The 18,956-nt window shown below is 47.6% G+C and overlaps 1 protein-coding gene across 1 annotated transcript in view; it reads right to left on the bottom strand.

Annotated features, from left to right (window-relative positions):
- Positions 1–18,956, bottom strand: part of ADCY6 (adenylate cyclase 6) — an 820,353-nt gene that overhangs the window by 777,182 nt on the left and 24,215 nt on the right. The window contains exon 2 of the mRNA XM_069653856.1: positions 1,668–1,832. The gene's annotated coding sequence lies outside the window, so the exon portion shown is untranslated. The remainder of the gene's footprint in view (positions 1–1,667; positions 1,833–18,956) is intronic.

Here is an 18,956-nt window from a genome sequence, read left to right as displayed (position 1 = left end):
CCATCTTTACATCCAGTGGGATTAACCCTGCCGGACGGGCAGATCTACATTTTTCCTTTCAAAGCAATCACAGAAGTGGAAGGTTCGCTTTTCTTAGGCTTCAAAGAACAAGCAAGTTGATAATGTGAACCGCACCAGTCTGAGAAAAGCAGGCAATTGGAAGCACCACTGCACCAATGATGTATCCAACATTTCCAAGAGGAATCAAAAGTGCTCCTGAACGTGCATTAGATGAATGTGAGGTTCCTCATCAACGCTTTGTACGTCTCTTGCATAAACAAACGTTTCCCTAGGTGTAATTGGTCTTGATGGAGAAGCTTCACCCCCCATAGAAGGAAGCTGTGCTGAATAAGCCCATCCCCCACATTAAAGCCTGGGAGTGTTTTCATGATAACAGAATTCTTCATCTTCAGACTTTAAAAATAAATGTGTGGCAGAGCTGCACAGAGTCTGGGGGCCAAAACATCTCTCATCACCAACAAGTCACTACACCTCACCAGTGACTTGAGGTTGACTAAAGTGAACTTCAATATAAAAACGTGCTAATCAAACTTAGTTCTCAAGAAGGTCCATCTCATGCTCTGAGACAACGTTTCCAGTAGACCTGGAGCCGAAGACATAGTCCATTGTGCAATGCCTCCTTTCGTACAGGTGGTGGGAGATGTGTCAAACTCAGAGACAGACATACAACCCCAAAGCAACATGGCTGAAGTTGGAGCCATCGGTGGCAAGAAACGGATAACCTCTGAGAAAAAGATCCGGAATGCCTTAAGATGAAAGAGGAGACCCCCTTTTCTTCAAAAGCAGTACCTTACCATTTCTCCCTCCCCCGTGGAAGTAGCGGTGAACTGCTGAAGCAAGGAAAATTCATAGACTGCTTGAGGCACACCAGCTTTAGAGGGAATCTCACCTAGAAGGATTGATTGAAGAGAAAACAAGAACCCCACTGGGTTTATCAGCATTTGTAAGTCTGAGGCTTCAGAGTTTGGATTTGGTTTCTTAAATACATGCAGGTTTCGCCCTAGGAGGTTTCATGACCTGAACGTTGCAAGTACTTATGCTCTGCATGCCAGCAGGGCCTTGGCATTTTTCAGATTACATCACGGCTCAACCTTGGCGAATCCAAAGCATGAACTACAAAAAAATAAAACTCTGAAATCAAGAAAAAGCAGGGTATGAAATAGGCGACATTAAAAACAAAATAAAAGTCACTAAATAAATAAAATAAGGCCCAGGTCAGCTTTCCAAATCGAATAAATGCCTGGACTGCACATTGGAAGCACTCCAAAACCGAGAAAGGGAATCAAGCCAAGGCTTTCCACAAAACGTGTTGCAGAAGTGTCCTGTACATTATCACCAAAGTACACAATTGCAGGAGATCCTCGTGTACCAAGGGCTGCCCCATGCTGGCAATGAGAGCCGAGCATTGGGCAAGACATCAGCAGAGGGCACTCCAAGAGACTGGATTGTGGCCTTGTGCTCCTGAATCGTACAGAACTTTATCACCCTAGCATATTCCCCCGTAAAAACACATACAATTTGGCACTTTTAAAATCACAGCCAGCACCTGTCAAGCGCCCTGCCTAAATACAAGCCCACACAAGGTAAGCACCTGACCCGTCTGGTAGGACAGACAACAGAAAAGGAGAGAGACACTTAGGCAGTACCTGTCCGGTCTCCGTGGCTGCCTCGTTCCAGGAGCACCTGGCAGGGTTGGTGAAACGCGGCATTTATTCCTTCGAGTGGAGAGGTGGCCGGTAACCTCTTCGTCGACACTCACAATTTCTACGGCATGAGGAGCTGCAGCTCGAGCACGAGTCACAGCCGGAGACCTATAAAAAAAGTGTCAGACATTAGCCAGTAAGGAAACACCTTGGCAGAGAAAAGGATTGAGCAGAAAAAGTTGAGGCTGAGCCTTGAATCACCAACAGGCAATTGGAGGTGCTAAACATCTGTGCACAAAACCACAGCACATCAAGAGGTCCCGATTCAACAGATGCCATTGAACTTACCACCAGGATGCGGTAGACAGGATGCCAACCAAACAGAACTGGAGCCCTGTGTGCACAGAAAACAGAATTCTAGCTCAAGAGTGGTCTACCCATACGAACCAGGCAAGGAAAGGGCCAGTGGGTTTTTTCTACCCCGTGGTTTTAAAGAACCACTGAACAAAAAAAGATCCTGCCCTTCCCCCCAGTTGCAACAATCATCACATGTATACAAGAAAATGTAGCCAACAAAATTAAACATTACAAACATATCTATTACTCTATTTTCAAGTCCCAAAAATTTAAATTTTGAACGATTCTAAAATCCGATAAATGATTCCCCTCCACTTCCATCAACCCAAACTCCTCCCCTCATAAAAAGCACTCCGAATGTATTTATGCACTCTCCCATGGTGGGTGGAAGGCTAACGTATGCCCACCACTTTCGCCATGCCCACAACACATTACAAAGTGACAATCTCTGCGCCCCACCAGGAAAAGCACCAGAATTGAAACCTACGTATTTATTCAGTCTACATTTTAGCATCTATAGTTTTGCAGACTTTACTTTTGTAGTCCATATTTTACATTTATCTTCACAACTATATACATCTATATTCCAAAAAACTAATCACAATCGCTACAAAATGCTGCCCTTCTGGATTCAGCAGAGTGGCCGCGAACTCAATGGTCGAGGGTTGGCACGCCCAGCTCAGCCGGGTTGGTGTGAAGTGCGAGCTTGCGCTGGGGTCCAGTTTGATGAGCAGGCACCGAAGCAATGGCAGTAATTGGCACTCATGGGTTGTGACCGAAGCAGGTACTAGTCATCGGAGACGGCACTGGTGGCGGGCAGCACAAGGGCACTGATGCGCGGGACTGCAGGCCCCATTCGCTCAAAGCATAGTTTATACAAACGAAACCCTCCTACTCGGATGCCATTGCCACCGGGGAAACCGGATCCCCGCAATAAAACATGCAGCTCCTGTCCTGGACTCTCGCACCGAGCTCTGGTATCAATGGCTGGGGCAGGGCGTCCTGAGAGCTCTCGGCGCAGCGCGTTCCTTCCAGAAGGATTGCCAACGTGAAAGGAAACCCGTTCACCGCGCATGTCAAGAAGGCGGAAAGGCACGTGGAGTGCCGCAAAGTGCCCGCTGTCGGAAGGAATGCAGCAGGCCAAACTAGTAACCCGAGTGAGCGGCTCATCAGGAAATCCAACAAAACCTTCCATATAACAGCAGGCTGTGCATCGACAGTTGCATTGTGTAAAACTGTGATACGCTCATTAGCGGCCACATGATGGATTTCAGATGCACCCACACTTGTGCACTGTTTCAAAAGTTTATGCATGTCCAACCCATGGTAAGGCCGCATTGGTACTACTGGGCGTTGGGCAGGAACCTATTTGGCTTTGCTGCAGTACTTAACTGGGCAATTTCCAGTAACTTATCCAGCAACATTCTCTTGAGAATGACTGCAAGAGGTGTAGGCCGCTGAATTGTTCAAGTAAAGAATCATACATTTTTCACCAAATTGGCACATGCAAATTAGCAGAGAAACTGAACTCAAACCATTCAGGGCCGTTCGTGGTGGGGTATTCTCCCACACAATATTGGTTAAGTCATACAATCTTCAAATGGTTCTATAGGGGAGTACACTAAAAACTCCCTCAGATGGGAGGTCAACAACAGTAGAGGATAGTTTATTTTTGCAACACGTTCAAGCTGGCTGTGTCCAAATAAAACCTTGTCTGAACAATATGTCAGCATTTCCCTGAAAAACACATTTTCATGCTTGCTGTCCAATATATGCCGGTATTGGCACTATAACAGCACACACATGCCACCTTTGTATAATAATATGCATCAGCAGGCCACTGTAAAAAACAAACACATTTAAACTGACTACCAAATATATCACTGGTATTGGAATCATGCTGGCTGCACCTATATACTCCAGCATGCCACAGTAAGAATGTATTTTCATGTTGGCTGTGCCCAATATATGCCAGCATTGCCTTGTATAAACATTCTCATGTTATTGGTTCCCTCGCCAATTCCCCAGTGACATTGCCTCTGACAAGTTGACAGGGGTGTGGGGGTAAAAGCACCAGCAGACTCCCACTAAGCACGCACACACATTCAAACCAATTCACCAACGGACCTACACATTTTAGTTTATATTTGTACACTAACGTTGGTTGACCTGCTTATATTGATGTCGCTGTCCTATCTCCTGCTTATATGGCGGCCTATGCTCTGCGGCAGCACATGGGGTGAGGGGTAATGTGCCTTTACCCCACCCTACTTTAGAATTAGGGTGGTGGTCAGCATCAATTTGTCCAGCATCCCAGCCCTAGCCCATGCACAACACTGTGCAGGATGGTAGGAGCACACGTTTTTGCATTTTCAAAGAACCTAAATAGTTTTAGATTACTTGCAAATGCAAGGACTCTGCACTTTTGCAAACTGCATGTGTATTTTCGACCAAGTAACAAACTGACCTATAATGCAAATAAAGCAAAATGTTTTGTGGGACCCAGAGGGTCCCGAAAGGTGGCAGCTGGCGCAGAGCAAATACTGATCAGCACCTCCCAGCATGGCTTCTCAGCAGTGCAAGGGCTAGCTCCATCACCAGGAGTTCCCTGGAGAAGAGATTCGTGCCCCAGTATGACATGTTCCGTTGTACATGCAGCTTCAAATCCACCAATAATTGCATCATATGCCCCGTCATCCACAACATTTACCCTTCAGAGTCACCATATGTAAGGTAGAGCCCCACAAGTCCAAACCCTAATGACCCAACACCGCCACGAACCAGAGTGCATGCCCCATACCTGGGATCCTACCTCCTACCACCCAGAGCACAAGCCCCCCCACCTGGTATCCTGCCCTCCCCCCCACCACCATGAATGCAAGCCCCACACCTGGCATCCTGGCCCTCCACCACACAGAGCACAAGCTCCATAACTGGCATTGTGCTCCAGCACAACCAACCAAGACCACAAGCCTCATACCCGGCATCCTTTCCCCTATGGCTCAGAGCACAAGCCAGCCACACAGAAAACAAGCTCCATATCTGGTATCCTGACCCCCCCCCACCATGATTGCAAGCCGCATACCTGGTATCCTGCCCCCTCCCACCCAAAATACAAGCCCCATAGCTGACCCCCCCTCCCCCACCCCAACTACGCAAAGCACAAGCCTCATCCCCAGCATCCTGCCTTCTGCCAATAAGACTGCCAGCCCCATGCCTGGCATCATCCCCCCCACACCGCACAACAGAGCAGGAGCCCCATACCAGAGGCGTCGTCCCAGAAGACAATTCCTCTTCTGTGCTGGCTTTCTCCACAGAGAGGCAGCAACACAGCAACCCAAGCCCACACCTGTCTCCTGGGGAAGGGGGGGCACAGCCTTTTGTAGGGGAGCCAAGTACCCCCCCTTGACACCACCCTAGGGATGCTACTGAGAACGAGTGGGTGCCCAGGGAAGGAATTGGGCAGTAACAACACAGAGCTGTGCTCTGGCATAAATTGTCTTGCCTAAACACTGGTCTGTGTAGACCAGAGGCCAAAACCCCCTGGAAGCTCTCTGCCCCAGTCTGGCACAAGTCTCCTGAACGCTGTGCATTTGGACTCCTAATGCGTGCAGTGAGCAGAAATATGCTACGACTTCACATACTGAAACTTACAGACGTCCTTTGCTCAACAGGACAGCCACAACTCAAACAATCTAACAGTCCAAAGCTGTATACATGTCTCATGCTTCACACATTTCACGGTCATGGGGATTATTCCGACAGATGAAATGAGCATCATTCCCAGTGATCATTGCATGTTCAGAAGGACTGCACATTTGAATTACAATCACAGACCTGTTTCATAAATTGGTTGTCCTTCTTATGTTCCTCAAAACACTTTTATGCAAAGCACTCAGCATCCTGTATTTAGGGCACCCACAATTCAACACCGAGCTCCGCCCCTCAATCCCACCCACACCACTGACAATCTGCCACCACTGCCACCAGGTACTCCACCCCTTTCCCCCCTTCATAAAGGACATTTTCTCCATTTCCAGCACTAGAGGGGCGGGGGCAGAACCATTCCAGCTAGAAAACCTTTTAAAAATGTAGACATTCAGTGGTCTGGTATCAGGAGCAAGTCCAGTCCTTCTGGCCGTTAAACCAGCAAGAGAATTCACCTCTGGTGGAGTTCGCCAAGACTCTCAAAATAAAAGGTTTACCCCTCTCTGAATCAGATGAGTGGGTTGGAGGCATAAAATGCTGTCACTGAGGAAGTGATCGAATGAGCGGCAGGTGGTTTCCTAGAGCCAATGCTTCCAAGAGACCTCTGGCACTTCCATCGGGAAAGGATTTTCTGCATGCTTGCTAGTCCCAGGGTAAGGTGCAGGTTTAGGTTGAACTGAGTCCTTGGGTTTAACTATAGGGTCTCTGGTTTAACTTCTGAAGCTTAAGCACACAAAAATCCATAAATCAACAAATTGCAGGTTCTCCAAAACAATGCACTCTGAACTGCACTAAATATTCCCAGAGAGAGCATATTTCTACTATTCGAAAATCTTGCAAATGGCTCTCCATACAAAAAATAAATAAAATAAAAAGACCTAAAAACCATATGTCTCACCTACAAAGTCCTGAATCACCTAGTCCCTCCGTATCTCACAAATAAATTCACCATGAAATAATCTACCAGAATCACCAGATCCACTAACACTATGCCTGGTGGTGCCTAGATGCACCCTAAAAAGAGCCGGCGGAACCAGCTTGCCGGTTCTAGCCTCCCAACTCTGGAATACACTTCCACTGGACATCAATTCTATCTCAACCTTTCAATCATTCAGACACCATGTCATTTCATTACCTGGTTACTGAACAAAAACTAAAACACTACCTTATAGCACAACGGACATCACATACACACACCCCAGTATTCACTCTCTCCTACCCATGTGTTCGTTGGTATTATTTCTGTATTATTCTTGTGTTCATATTATATAAAATGTATAATTTCTATAATATCTGTACAATAACTCTACTATTGTAAATTGTATTACTCTGCACAAACTGTCTAAATGTACTAACTGTATCCTGTAACCACTTCCTTTAGCGCCCATTTACCCCTGGGTCAGGCGCGCTATATAAATAAACAAACAAACACCCACCTCCGTTTCTACCTCTTTAATGTTGTTGCATCTGGTAACTTGGCCAATTGCTAAGACATTTGTATTTTCCCACAGTCTGTTTACTGAAAAAAAGCTGCTTAAGCGAGGGCAATTACTAGTCAATCACTCTACGCTGTTGTAGTTTCCAGTTGATGTTTCAGGACAAGATTATAACTTTGTGTCATTTACTCAAATAATAGCCATGTCTGCTTCAAAGTCATGCTCTCATCATTATTCATGACAAATATCAGCCAGACACCATATCAAAAGCCAACTGGTGTACTGCCTTTGCAACCACCTGCCTGCGCCTAATGGCGATGTGCCAGTCCGATTCAGTATCAGGGGGTCAAAGGGCTTTCTTAGTTACCACCTAATCGGTTTTTCATCTCCCACTGGCTCCTGCCATGCTCCTCTTCTGCAGACAGACTTCAGCTAGTGCCCATTGCTCATCCTGCACCCACCTGCTTTAAGCTATCTTCCCTCTCTCCAACCTCGCCCAGGTCCCTCATCTGTAGCCTTCATTCATACCTACTTTTGTGTCATGTCTGCAGAGGGTGCGTCCCATCAAAGGGCCTGCTTGTCTCTTGTTAACACTCTACTGTTGCTCCAGCAGGCCTGGCAGTAGCCGCTGTGTCCTGGCTGTCCTTGTGCAATCATGCCATAGAAGAGCAATGGTGGTGCCAACATAGGCAGCCTTGCCTCTACAGTAAAATTAAATAGAAGGTGGTCAGATGCCGATGGTCCACCACACTCAATATCTGCCTACCACCTTGGCGGTCTCCCTCTCCATCTTGTTTCTGCATGTTTCTCCCATTTGCTTGCCGACTAAAAGGAAATAGATGCTGAATGACACTTTGTTGGACGGCAGGTCTTAATGCAGAGACCCCAAGCCACCACTTCGGTTTCATGGTCCACTTCCCTGGCCATTAGATTTGGAGACGGTTAAAGTAAGCCTTATCTAGAGTGAGTGCAGATGAGCTGCTGATCTGAAGTAAATGCAATAATCAATGTACTTTGTTTCGAATATCTCTTCTAAAGAGCTCCGGGAGAGCTAAACAGTTTGTTGCTCTCAACGTACCCTTGCCTGTTGCTTGATACGTTTCTCCCACCCCAGTCTATGTTTATTTCGCCTTGTCTGTAAGGGCTGCGGATTCACTGCCTGAAAAACCTGCTTCACAGGGAAGTGAGGCAGCAAGTGGATGACTCCAGACAAATAGTTGCCCCGACGTCAATCTACATAAATATGTTATTTATAACATGCTTAATACACAGAGGTTTCTAAGCACAAACTTGTCTAATTTCCAAAGCGAGCACATTTCCTCTGTTAATGTTAAAGGAAAGTTGTACCACGAACTATCAACACCGCAGTGGTCCCCTGGCGATCTGGTGGATCTGAAAAGGAAAATGTGGTGGGGGTGACTTTAGTGGGAACGAGCGGGATAAGTGCAAGAGAGCAGTGATGTGATGTTGGCAACTTCTGTTCGGTGAACACTGTTCGCTGAGCTTGGGGGTGCTTTACTGGTCGGTAGCCGTTGTATGCTGTTATGCAAAGCTACGTGTGGTTTGTTTTGTTGTTGCGGTGTAGTGAAGTTTGTGAGGTTTGTTGTGCTGTAGGGGTGTGGTTGTTTGAGAGGTGTATGCAGAGGGGTGAGATTGTTAGTGGGTTGGTCATTGGCCCAGCTATCTAGAGGTGAAATGTACTGAATTTTCACATTCCTTCCACGTTCGTGAAGCTCTCTGCATTTCTATCTAGATCCGGCACTGGCTAATATTCACAATCCTGTCTATATATGACATCCCAATATTCACATTAGATCCAGATGTGGCACTATCTAAATATGTTGTTGATAATAGTCCTGATGCAGTCTAGATGTGACAATGGTTGATGATGGCTATTCTATCTAGATGTGGCACCAGCCGACTTTCATAATCCTGACTAGATGTGACGCAGGTCAATGTTCACAATTCTATCCGAGCGTGACACTTGCTAACATTCACAATTCCACCCAAGTGTGGCATTTGCTAACATTCACAATCCCATCTAGATGTGACGCAGGCTAATGTTAATAATTCTAACTAAATGTGCTACTTGCTATCATTCATAATTCTGTCTGGGTCAGGCTTAAGCCAACGTTCACAATTCTAAATGTGGCACCTGCCAACATTTCACAATTCTATCTAAATTATATCACTTGCTAATGTTCATGCAGTGGGTAAGGATGTTGGGTAGTGTTGGGCATGTATGATCATTTCTGTCCTCATGGGTTGCGACTTGTGTTATACTCCCCCTAACATCGGCTCTCTTGTTGTTATAGGCGTTTCCCTCAGCCGGTTCTGAGTGCGGTCTGTGCCATTGTGTAATCTGTCAATCTGTTCTTTGTGTTTCCTATTTGATTGTTTAGTTGTTTCAATTTGGTCCTGGAATGGTGAAGAGCCAGGTTTTTAGAAATGTTCTAAATTTGAGGTGATCTTGGGTGTTTCTGATTTCTTTTGAGATGTTGTTGCATGTTTTTGCGGCCAGGTGGGAGAAATCAAGGAGCCGCCTAGTTTTTTCTTGACGTATGATTTTGGTTCCAAGCAGATTTCATTGCTCGATCGGAGGCATCTCGTTGGCGTGTAGATTGTTATTTTCCTTTGTAGGAATTCAACTCCCTGTCCAATGATTGCCCTGTGTGTTATGCACATCGTTTTAAACGTGATACAATGTTTGATTGGGAGCCAATGTAGTATTTTTAATGCTGGAGTGACATGGTCTCTTCTGGATAGTTTGAGGAGGAGTCTGGCTGCTGCATGTTGGATGCGTTGTTTCTTCAGGAGGTATTCTAGCATCCCGAGGTAGAGGCTGTTTGCGTAGTCGATTCTTGACATGATGAGGGCGACGATTGTGTAGATGGTGTGTGCACGGTTCCCATTTCCGTTGGCCAGGGGATGTAGGCATTGTTCTCTTGGTTTTTGGATATAATCATGATTTCTGTCTTTCCTGGGTTGATTTTCAAGTTGTTGGCGCTCATCCAGTCAAAGACTTCTTTTAGACATTCTATTAGGGTTGAGTGATCGGCTTGAGTATCTTCGATTTTGTAAATGATTTGAGCGTTGTCTGCATAGTTGTAGCATGTAATTTTGTATTTTTTGAAGACCCCGATTACTGGAGTCTGGTAGATGTTGAAGTATAGTGGTGATAGGGAGGATCCTTGTGGTACTCCACAGTCGTTAACGCGTGAGGTAGATTTAAAGGGTTTTATCCATACAGTTTGTCTGCTAGGAACGATTCAATCCAGAGTAGTGCCATGTCCATTATACCTATATCTTCCAATCTTTTGGTTAGGGTGTCATGTCTTACTGTGTTGAAGGTTGCGGAGAGGTCGAGCAGAATCAGAGCTGAGGTTGTGTTGGAGTCTGCGTTTGTCTTTAGGTCGTCCCAGATGGATAGTAGTGCCGATTCTGTTCCTCTTGCAGGTCTGAAGCTGACTTGTGCCGAGTCCAGCAGGTGGTGTTTTTCTACATGCTCTTGGGTTAATTTGTATACTTATGTTTCTAGGAGTTTTGCTGGGTAGGGAATGGTTGAAATCGGTCTGTAGTTGGAGAGGTCTTCCACGTCGCCACTTGTGTTTTTTAAATGTGGCTTAATATATGCTGATTTCAAGGATCGTGGTACAGTTCCTGTTGTGCGTGACAGATTTAAGAGGTTTCTGTAGGATTCTGATGGTGTTCCCTGTGCAAAGATTGATTTGTAGATGTCAGGGGGGGCAAGGGTCCATGGGTGATCCCACTTTCTTGCTGTGTTTTACCAGTTTGATGAATGCCTCTGCTGATATTTCAGGGACGTTTTGAAGTTTGTGCTGTGGCTCCTCGTTAGGTCCGGTTAGTTGAATGTTGGGGTTGGTTGATCTGTTATGATTTGTCGGATGTTGTTGATTTTGTTTTTGAAATGGTCTGCCAAGTCGTTGCATAGTTTCTCGAGGGGGTTGGAGTGTTGTTGCAACCAGGTGGGTTTCTCATTTCTTTTATAATGTTGAACATTTCTTTTTGTATGTTGGTGGCATTGGTGATTCTGTCACCATAATGCCTTCTCTTTGCCTTTTGAATTTCCTTCTTGTATGATCTGATTTTTTTCTGGAACTGGGTTTTCTTATCTAGGTTTTATTCTTTCCTCCATTCCAATTCCAGCTTTTTGTTTTTCTTTTTCATGGTGCTTAGTAGTGGGGTGAACCATTTTGCCATTGATCTTTTTCTTGAGGGGGTAAATGGTTTTTCCAGGGCAATGTATTCAATTGTATCAGCAATCCATTTGTGGAGTAGCTCCACTTTCCCCATCTAGGTCTGCCTTCTCCAGTTCTGCTGATGACGGTTTGGTCGTCTCCAGTTGTTCCATTAGGTTGCTTGCTTTGACTGTTTTCCAGTTTCTTTTTGTGGTGGTGGCGAGCTTGAGGGGCTGGATGCTGACTTGATTTAGTAGAGTGATCACAAATGGGATGATGAGATGGTCGCTCCAAAGTATTTGTATTGGTGGTGCCGCAGTGATGAGTTTTCTTTGGCGAAGATTGCATCAAGAGTGTGTCCTGCCGAGTGCGTTACCCCTTTAAACAACCATTTTAATTTCCTGGCTGTCAGCTGCCCAATTAGTGAGTTTTGAGGGTTGGCGTGTTTTTCTTCAAACCAAATGTTGAAGTCCCCCAGGATTATTACATGTTCGTGATGGCTTCTATGAAGTTGTCGACGAAGGTTGCATCGTTTGTCGGTGGTCTGTAAACCAGTATGAATTTGAAGTTTGTTTTTGGATTCGCCGATAGGTGTAGGACCATGGTTTCACAGTTGATGTTGAGAGGGTTGTCCGTTTTTACTTTCAGGTGTTCCTTGAATGCTATAGCGAGGCTGCCTCCTTTTTAGTTTTTACTGTTTACCTAAAGGGATCTGAAGTTGGTGGGGAGGCAGCTTTTTAGAGTGATTTTGTAGTTGTCATCCAGCCATGTTTCTGTGTTGAATAGGATGTCAAGGCCGGACACCCAGTTTCTGGGGGAACCCAGCAAGACAGCCTATTATGATCAGGATCATCTGGTTGGACCGGGGATCTGAACTCAACCAACTGACAGTCGCTGGCTCCATGGCTACATGGACCAGGGAATTACACAGACACAGTGCTCACAGGGTACAGTACACAATGATTGGACACCGACACCAGTTTGCCAGTCATGGAGTATGTGGCCATTCTGCCGCCCACGCATGCAAGGCTCCCTTTTAATTAACCACGTGTCAGGACTATGTTGTGACCCAAAATCTTAAATGGGCAACACCACACTCCTCCTTTTCTATAACCAAACAACTGTAAATGTCCAACATGGGAATTAACACTACATCCTTGGATGCATTTCAGTCCACGCACCCATTACATCATTGGAATCAGGTGGTCTCGTCAGCACCTGGCAATCCCAAATCACAGGATCAAACTCCTCACTGTGTAGAATCTTGCTCCAGTTCTTCCACGCTTAATGGTGATGCCCCTGAGCATTTCCCTAAGCACACATTACGAAGAACACATCCTCATCTTCCTCCTGAGCAGGGCCTTTTCCTTCTGTTGATGCCAGCTGACCACGGATGTTCTGGTGGTCTCCTTCCTGCTGCTTGTCGAGTGTCCTCCCTTGAGTGGCTGGGGATAGCACTGCGCCTCCTGCGCCAGCCTCCTTCCACGGCCACTCCCATTTCTTGAAGGCCTTGCTTCCTTGCCATTTTCCTACAGCGCATACATCCTCCAGCTTCACCGCTGCCTGGACAAGTCCATAGTGGACGCTCTTACTTCTGCCAACTCCTGGGACCCACCCAACCCTAGGATCCTGGCAAATGTTATACCAGGCACTCTGAGGACATGCTGAGGACACGCTTCCTCAATTTAACTGAACTGAAAGCATAGATCATTTGTTGCCTAATCTCGTTGTCCTCGTTGTTGCCCAAGGCACAAAATGCAAGTGCAATGTGCCGCAGCCTGCCATTGAACACATCCATGCTTTCTCCGTCTTCCCACCTTGCTGATCTCAACCTGAACCGCTCATAGTCACGGTTGATCATGGGCATACTCATTCAGCAACTCAATGACGGCAGAATAAGCCCTGGGACTTAGTGTTTTGAACAGCTTCTGAACAGCGGGACCCGGCGGGTGTATCCAGGTTGGCCGTTTCACCCACTCATTGATGTCAACAGCATCGAAATAGAGTTCAAGGGTTTCTACCCATGCAGTCAATTGAGGCCCAAGATTGGCAGGTCTTCCCCCAATGTCAAATCCACTCGGAAGCACAAGCTGTCCATGTTGACGGTGCACACCACCACGCATCTGGGTGCCATCCCCATCGTTTCCCATGGCTTATTTCAGAGGCTATTGTGGCCCGTGCACATACAAAACAGGTGTGCCACCGTGATTCAGAGTGTTTTGGCAAGAGGGAGCACGAGCGCTTACGAGGAGCTGCAACCCTCTGGTGTCCTTACCACCAGACCTTTCCCTTTTGCACTGCTTGGGTGCCCAAGCATGGAGTGCCCAAGACACAAGCAAGAGTACCTCACATTGAGAGTCTTTGATTCTGATCACCCAGCCCCAGGCCCGGTGTACCACTCCCTGGATCCCTGGATCAGAGCGCACATGCAGCAGTGACCTGCCCAGTGAATAGACCCTCTTCCTCGGAGCACAGAACAGAAAGTCACAAGCACTTCTCTCTTTTTGAAGATCTACTTACACAGTGCCCTGCCACACAAACCATGTTGTAGTCTTTTTCCTCACATTCACAATGGGAAAGGCTCCAATTAGGGAGCACAGAGTGGACGAGAGACGCACCTAACACTTGTCCTTATGTTCGGCAGACCCACACACAGGGCCCCACTAGCATGGCTCTGATCCCCTTGGGGGAAACAAAAAAAACTCTAGAGCCCACTGGCAATTCTGTTCGCCGGAGGCCTGTACTGCAGTCAGGTCACAGCGCCTCTGTTGCCGTTGAAGGATAAGCGCGGACCACTGCAGTGCAGTACATAGGATAACAATAAAGTAAATAAAGACTATAAATAAAAGCAGACAGCAGGGGTCAAGTGCTAGGAGGGGCTACAGAAACAGTCCCCAAGTGCAACGGTTGCCAGGGGGTAGTTCAGGTGTGCAACTGGCATGGAGGGGACCTGGGCCTATGATCAGAGGGTAGCCAGGTAACCAGTGCAGTTTCAGATTCAGCCAGGAGATCATCAGGGGAGAGGAGGAGAAAAAGCAGAAGCAAAGAGGAAGGTCTTGAGGTGCTTCAGGAACTGTAGATGGTTCTCCTGAAGTTTCAGAGAGGCAGGCCCCAGGAGAAGAAAGATCTACCACCAACTTGCTGCTTGAAGAAGCGACTGACCCTGAGGGAGTTGGAGGCGGATGAGCAAAGAGCTTGAGAAGCTCGAGAATGAAGATATTTAGGAAGAGACGGTTGAAGCTATTGGGGTCCCAGGCCCCAGAAGGCCTTGTGGAGAATGCAGAGGGTTTTGAACTTAATCATAGCTGCCACTGGGAGCCAGTGAAGATATTTAAGTCCTGCAGAGATACGATCCCTGGGCTTGTTGAGGCCAAGGACAAGTCTCGCATTTCTTTTTTGGATGATTTGCAGAGGGCGGAGAGTAGAGGCAGGCAAATTTAAAAAGCGGCTGTTGCAGTAGCCCAGCCTAGAGAGAACCAGAGCTCTGGAGACAGTGAGCTTCTGGGGGGGGGGGAGGAGAGGAAAGGAAGAATACCTCTGAGGAGGTGCAGCTGGTAGTGTGACTTCTTGGAGATGGCGGAGGGAGCAGGAAGCAGGCCAAGAGAGGTTGGCCAGAGAGTAACAGGAAAGGAGGGAGCAGGTGTGCCAATGAGGAGAATCTCGATCTTACTGGCCTTAAGGCACAGATCCTTGGCAGCACACCACTCCTGGATGATGGACAGATAGACAGACAGAGATGAGAGAAGGAGAAGAGGTGGCAGAAGGGAGCCTGAGTTGAGAGTCATCCGCACAGCACTGAAGGTTGGGGCAGAGAGTGGCAATGCGGTGGGCAAAAAGTGCCAGTTATTGGTTAAAAAACCAAGGAGAGAGGTTAGACCCCTGGGGAACATCACAAGTAGAGATAAAGGATAGGAAGGACCCATGTTGGACCTGAGATGGTCGATTGGAGAGGAAGGAGGTCAGCCAAGCCAGGGCCTGATCAGGGATACCCAGGTCATCGCAGAAACGGTTGAGCAGGATGGCATGATTGACTGTCAAAGGCAGAAGAGAGAACAAGAAAGATGAGGACACAGGGTGTTGGAATCAAGGTTGGAGAGCAGGTCTTCATGGATGTTCAGGAGAGCAGCTTCCGTGCTTCTGGCAGCTCTGATGGTCATGGAGGCAACCAACAGATTCAGGGTGAATATTAAGCTGGGAGGTGGCTAGCTTTTCCAGGAAAGGAGTGATGGAGATTGGACAATAGATAGCCGGGCAAGCAGGGGCAGCAGAGGGTTTCTTAAGAAGAGGGTGCACAAGGGAGTGCTTCAGGGGGAGGGGAAGACTCCAGTGGCGAAGGAGTGGTTGCAAAAATCAGTCAGAGCAGGAGCCAGTGTGTCAATGTGGTCCTTAATGGTTTTGGAGGAACAGGAGTGAACCTGTTTTGACAAGACTTTCACAGATCGGACTTGTCTAGAAACCTTGTCAAAAGGAGATCAGGGGAAAGGCAGAGAAGGAGGGAGGAGAGGTGGCCGCAGAAGGGCCAGAGGAAGAGCAGGGAGTAGAGGGAGAGGAAGAGAGAGAGAGAGGACAGGATGGCCTGAGTTTTAGAGATGAAACTAGAAGCCAGGGCCGTGCAGAGGACCTGGGAAGGGACAGGAGAGGTAGAGACTGCAGCAGGATTGGCCAGCTCCTTGCAGATTTTAAAGAGTTTGGCCGAGTTGTTAGATGCTGCATAGATGTGGGCTCTTCTTGGTGCGAACAGAGAGCCACTATTGCCTTTGGAGCTGGCGAGTGGAGTATGAAAAGGGCTGTGTTAGGATGTGAGACAGCCGTAGGCGGTGGGGGGGGTTGAGAAGGTGGCAGCAAAAGCCTCAAATGACACGCTTCATGGGTCGGATACCCGAGAAGGTAGGTGGCAGGCTGGAGTTGGCTTGGCCAGAGGGGTAGAGAGGGTGAGATGGGAGGAAAGGAGAAAGTGATCACTCCAGGAGGAGTGGCGAGAGGGAAAGGGGAAGGTCTGAAGAGATCAGAACATCCAGAGTGTGCCCTGAAGAGTGAGTCGGGCCAGGGGGAGAATAGAAAGCGAGAGTCGCAGAGGTCGCGAAAGAGTCCAGAGGAGGGACAGGAAGCATTCAGGTGGATGTTGAAGTCTCCAAGAAGGAGGAGTTGAGTGGTTGAGACCAGGAGGGAAGAGGGGAGGTCCGCCCGATGACTCAGAGGAAGGAGGAGATCTGACCAGATGGCCGATAGATGGTAGCCACAGTAAGGGAATGGCCAGGAGAGCGAGAGAGCCGGCAAACGAGGCATTCGAAAGAGGAGTAGGCCTGCGTAGGAATGACGGAGGCAGGAATCCACTCAGGGAAGATCAGGGTTACAACCCCTCCGGAATGGTTGGATCTGGGCACAGAGAGGATCTTATAGCCATCAGGGTGGAGTGTGTCAAAGCTCGTGACAGAGCTGGCCATGAACCATGTCTCAGTGAAACCGAGGACATCAAGGTCAAGTTCCTCCAGCAGAGGTACGCCGTGCAGAGGTGTGGAAGAAGCCCAGGAGGTGCGGGGGGCAGAAGAGGAAGGAGGAGAAAGCAAGGTAGCCTAGGAAGAGACAGCAGGGGGAGGCAAGGAAGCCGTGGACGGAAGAGGGGACAGTAGGAGAAGAAAGGAAATTGATGAGGTGCGGGAAGCATCCATCAAAGAGGAGAAGGTTGGCTTGAAGGCCTTGGACCAAGATGATACCGTTCAAGTAAACATTAATGATGACCTTGGAGGAGTGGAAGGAGGCCAGAAGGGCCTCCCACCGGGTGCAGTAACAGGATGGCTCTGCCCACTGTAGTGACTCTTGTACAGCGTTTCTGGTCGAAGCAGTATTATATTTCAAATCTTTGCAATAAGATACTATATTTACAATTATAATAGAAAACGGCTCTCAAGAGCTGCAGGCATTAGTGCAGAGCAGGAAGGGCCCTACCGATTTCTGCAGACACCTGTGTAGGATAAAAAGGGAGTAGGTACTTCATTGTAGGATATAAAGCAGGGTAGAAGCCTAGCTGCCCAGTTTCCCAGTTCCCATACCGATACCTCAAGCCAGTCCAGGTTTTTACTTCTAATTGCATGCTGGAACTTGTAGTTTCCTTTTTCCCCATTGTAAGGATGGGCCTACAAGTCCCAGCATGCAGTGCAGAAAAAAAACAAGATCAGCTCTTAGATCTCTGCATGGAACTTGAAAGCTATGTATAGAGAGGCCCTACATATGACTGTAGGAACCAAATCTGGGTATGCGCAGGAGAGGATTTGTGCTTGAACAAGACAGAGCTCTGCTCCAGCAAAACATTTCTTACCCGAGCGGTGGTTCCGTGTAGGTGCGTGACCCATACTGCACCTGTGCCACTGGGCTGTTTGCTTTGTGCAAAAAAAAATGCTGTGGAGTCCCTGCGAAGGAGCCCAATGGCAGAGGGAAATCTGAGCACGGGGAAGACACTGTTGTGACTAAGCACCGCCTGGCTTGTCCAATTGCAAACAATGATTGGCCGTTTGCCCCTAATGCTTAGGATTTGCCAGAAGCTGAATAGCAGATTCAGCTTCCAATCATAAGGAGGAACAAGCAGCTAATAATTGTATTTGCGAAGTGTGTCATACTTGCCGGTTCTAGGTCAAAGGATCCACAGTAAAAGGGTCAAGAGGTCAAAAGATCAACACCAAAGGGTCGACAGGTCAAAGGATCGATTTTTTTTTTCCACATTTTTTTGTGGGGTTTCCCCCCCCATCCCACCTTTTTTTGCAAAAAAAAATCACTTTTTTCCCCTAAACGAAAACCCCAGAAAATATATAGAATTAAAAAAAAATTTCGACCCTTTGACCTGTCGACCCTTTGGTGTCGACCCTTTGACCTGTCGACCCTTTGGATTCGATCCTTTGACTAGACACCATACTTACCTTCCTTCAGGAGATCCTCTTCTGCCCCGTCGCCATTTTGGAGCGTTTAGCCCTGCATGCCTCGTCTTCCATCGAGATTAGAGTTCCTGCTACTTTCAGTGGCATTGCTGGGGAGGGGGGGGGGACCCTCCTCTGAAATCCAGGGCCTGCCCCTGAGCCCCCCTACCTCATCCTGGATACTTTCTCAGTTCTGTCTATAGTGCTGTGTCTGCCCACACAGCACACACACAGGGCCACAATCAATGCTGCAGCACAACAATGAAGAGCTGTTAAGTCCACCGTTCCCCCTCCAAAGCCAAGAGCAGCCCCTCCAATCAGAATGTAGACCACAGAACCGCTAATGATGGGTCATTATTTACTTAATGGTTTTGTGCCTACATTCTGATGGGAGGGAAGGTGCAGTGGTGGGTGGTAGTTGGTGTGCACAAAAGATTATCTGCAGGAGTGTTTCTGATGTCACAGATTGCCCCTTTATAGGCGCCCCCCCTACGTTTGTCTGTGGCCCCATCTGTGCCCCTCCTAAATTTAATTCCTGGCGACGGCACTAGCTACTTAAACTAAGAAATTATATTCTTGCTCTTCTGTTTATGCCACCCCAGAATCACCCCACAGGACCCCACATCCCATGTAACCCGCTTTCTAATGCCCCTGACAAGGAGGCTGGGGGAGCAGCTGGCAAAG

The sequence above is a fragment of the Ambystoma mexicanum genome, chromosome 3q (assembly GCF_040938575.1).
Source record: "Ambystoma mexicanum isolate Mex_15411 chromosome 3q, UKY_AmexF1_1, whole genome shotgun sequence".
Lineage (NCBI taxonomy): Eukaryota > Metazoa > Chordata > Amphibia > Caudata > Ambystomatidae > Ambystoma > Ambystoma mexicanum.
This window is presented reverse-complemented; position numbering and strand designations above follow the sequence as displayed.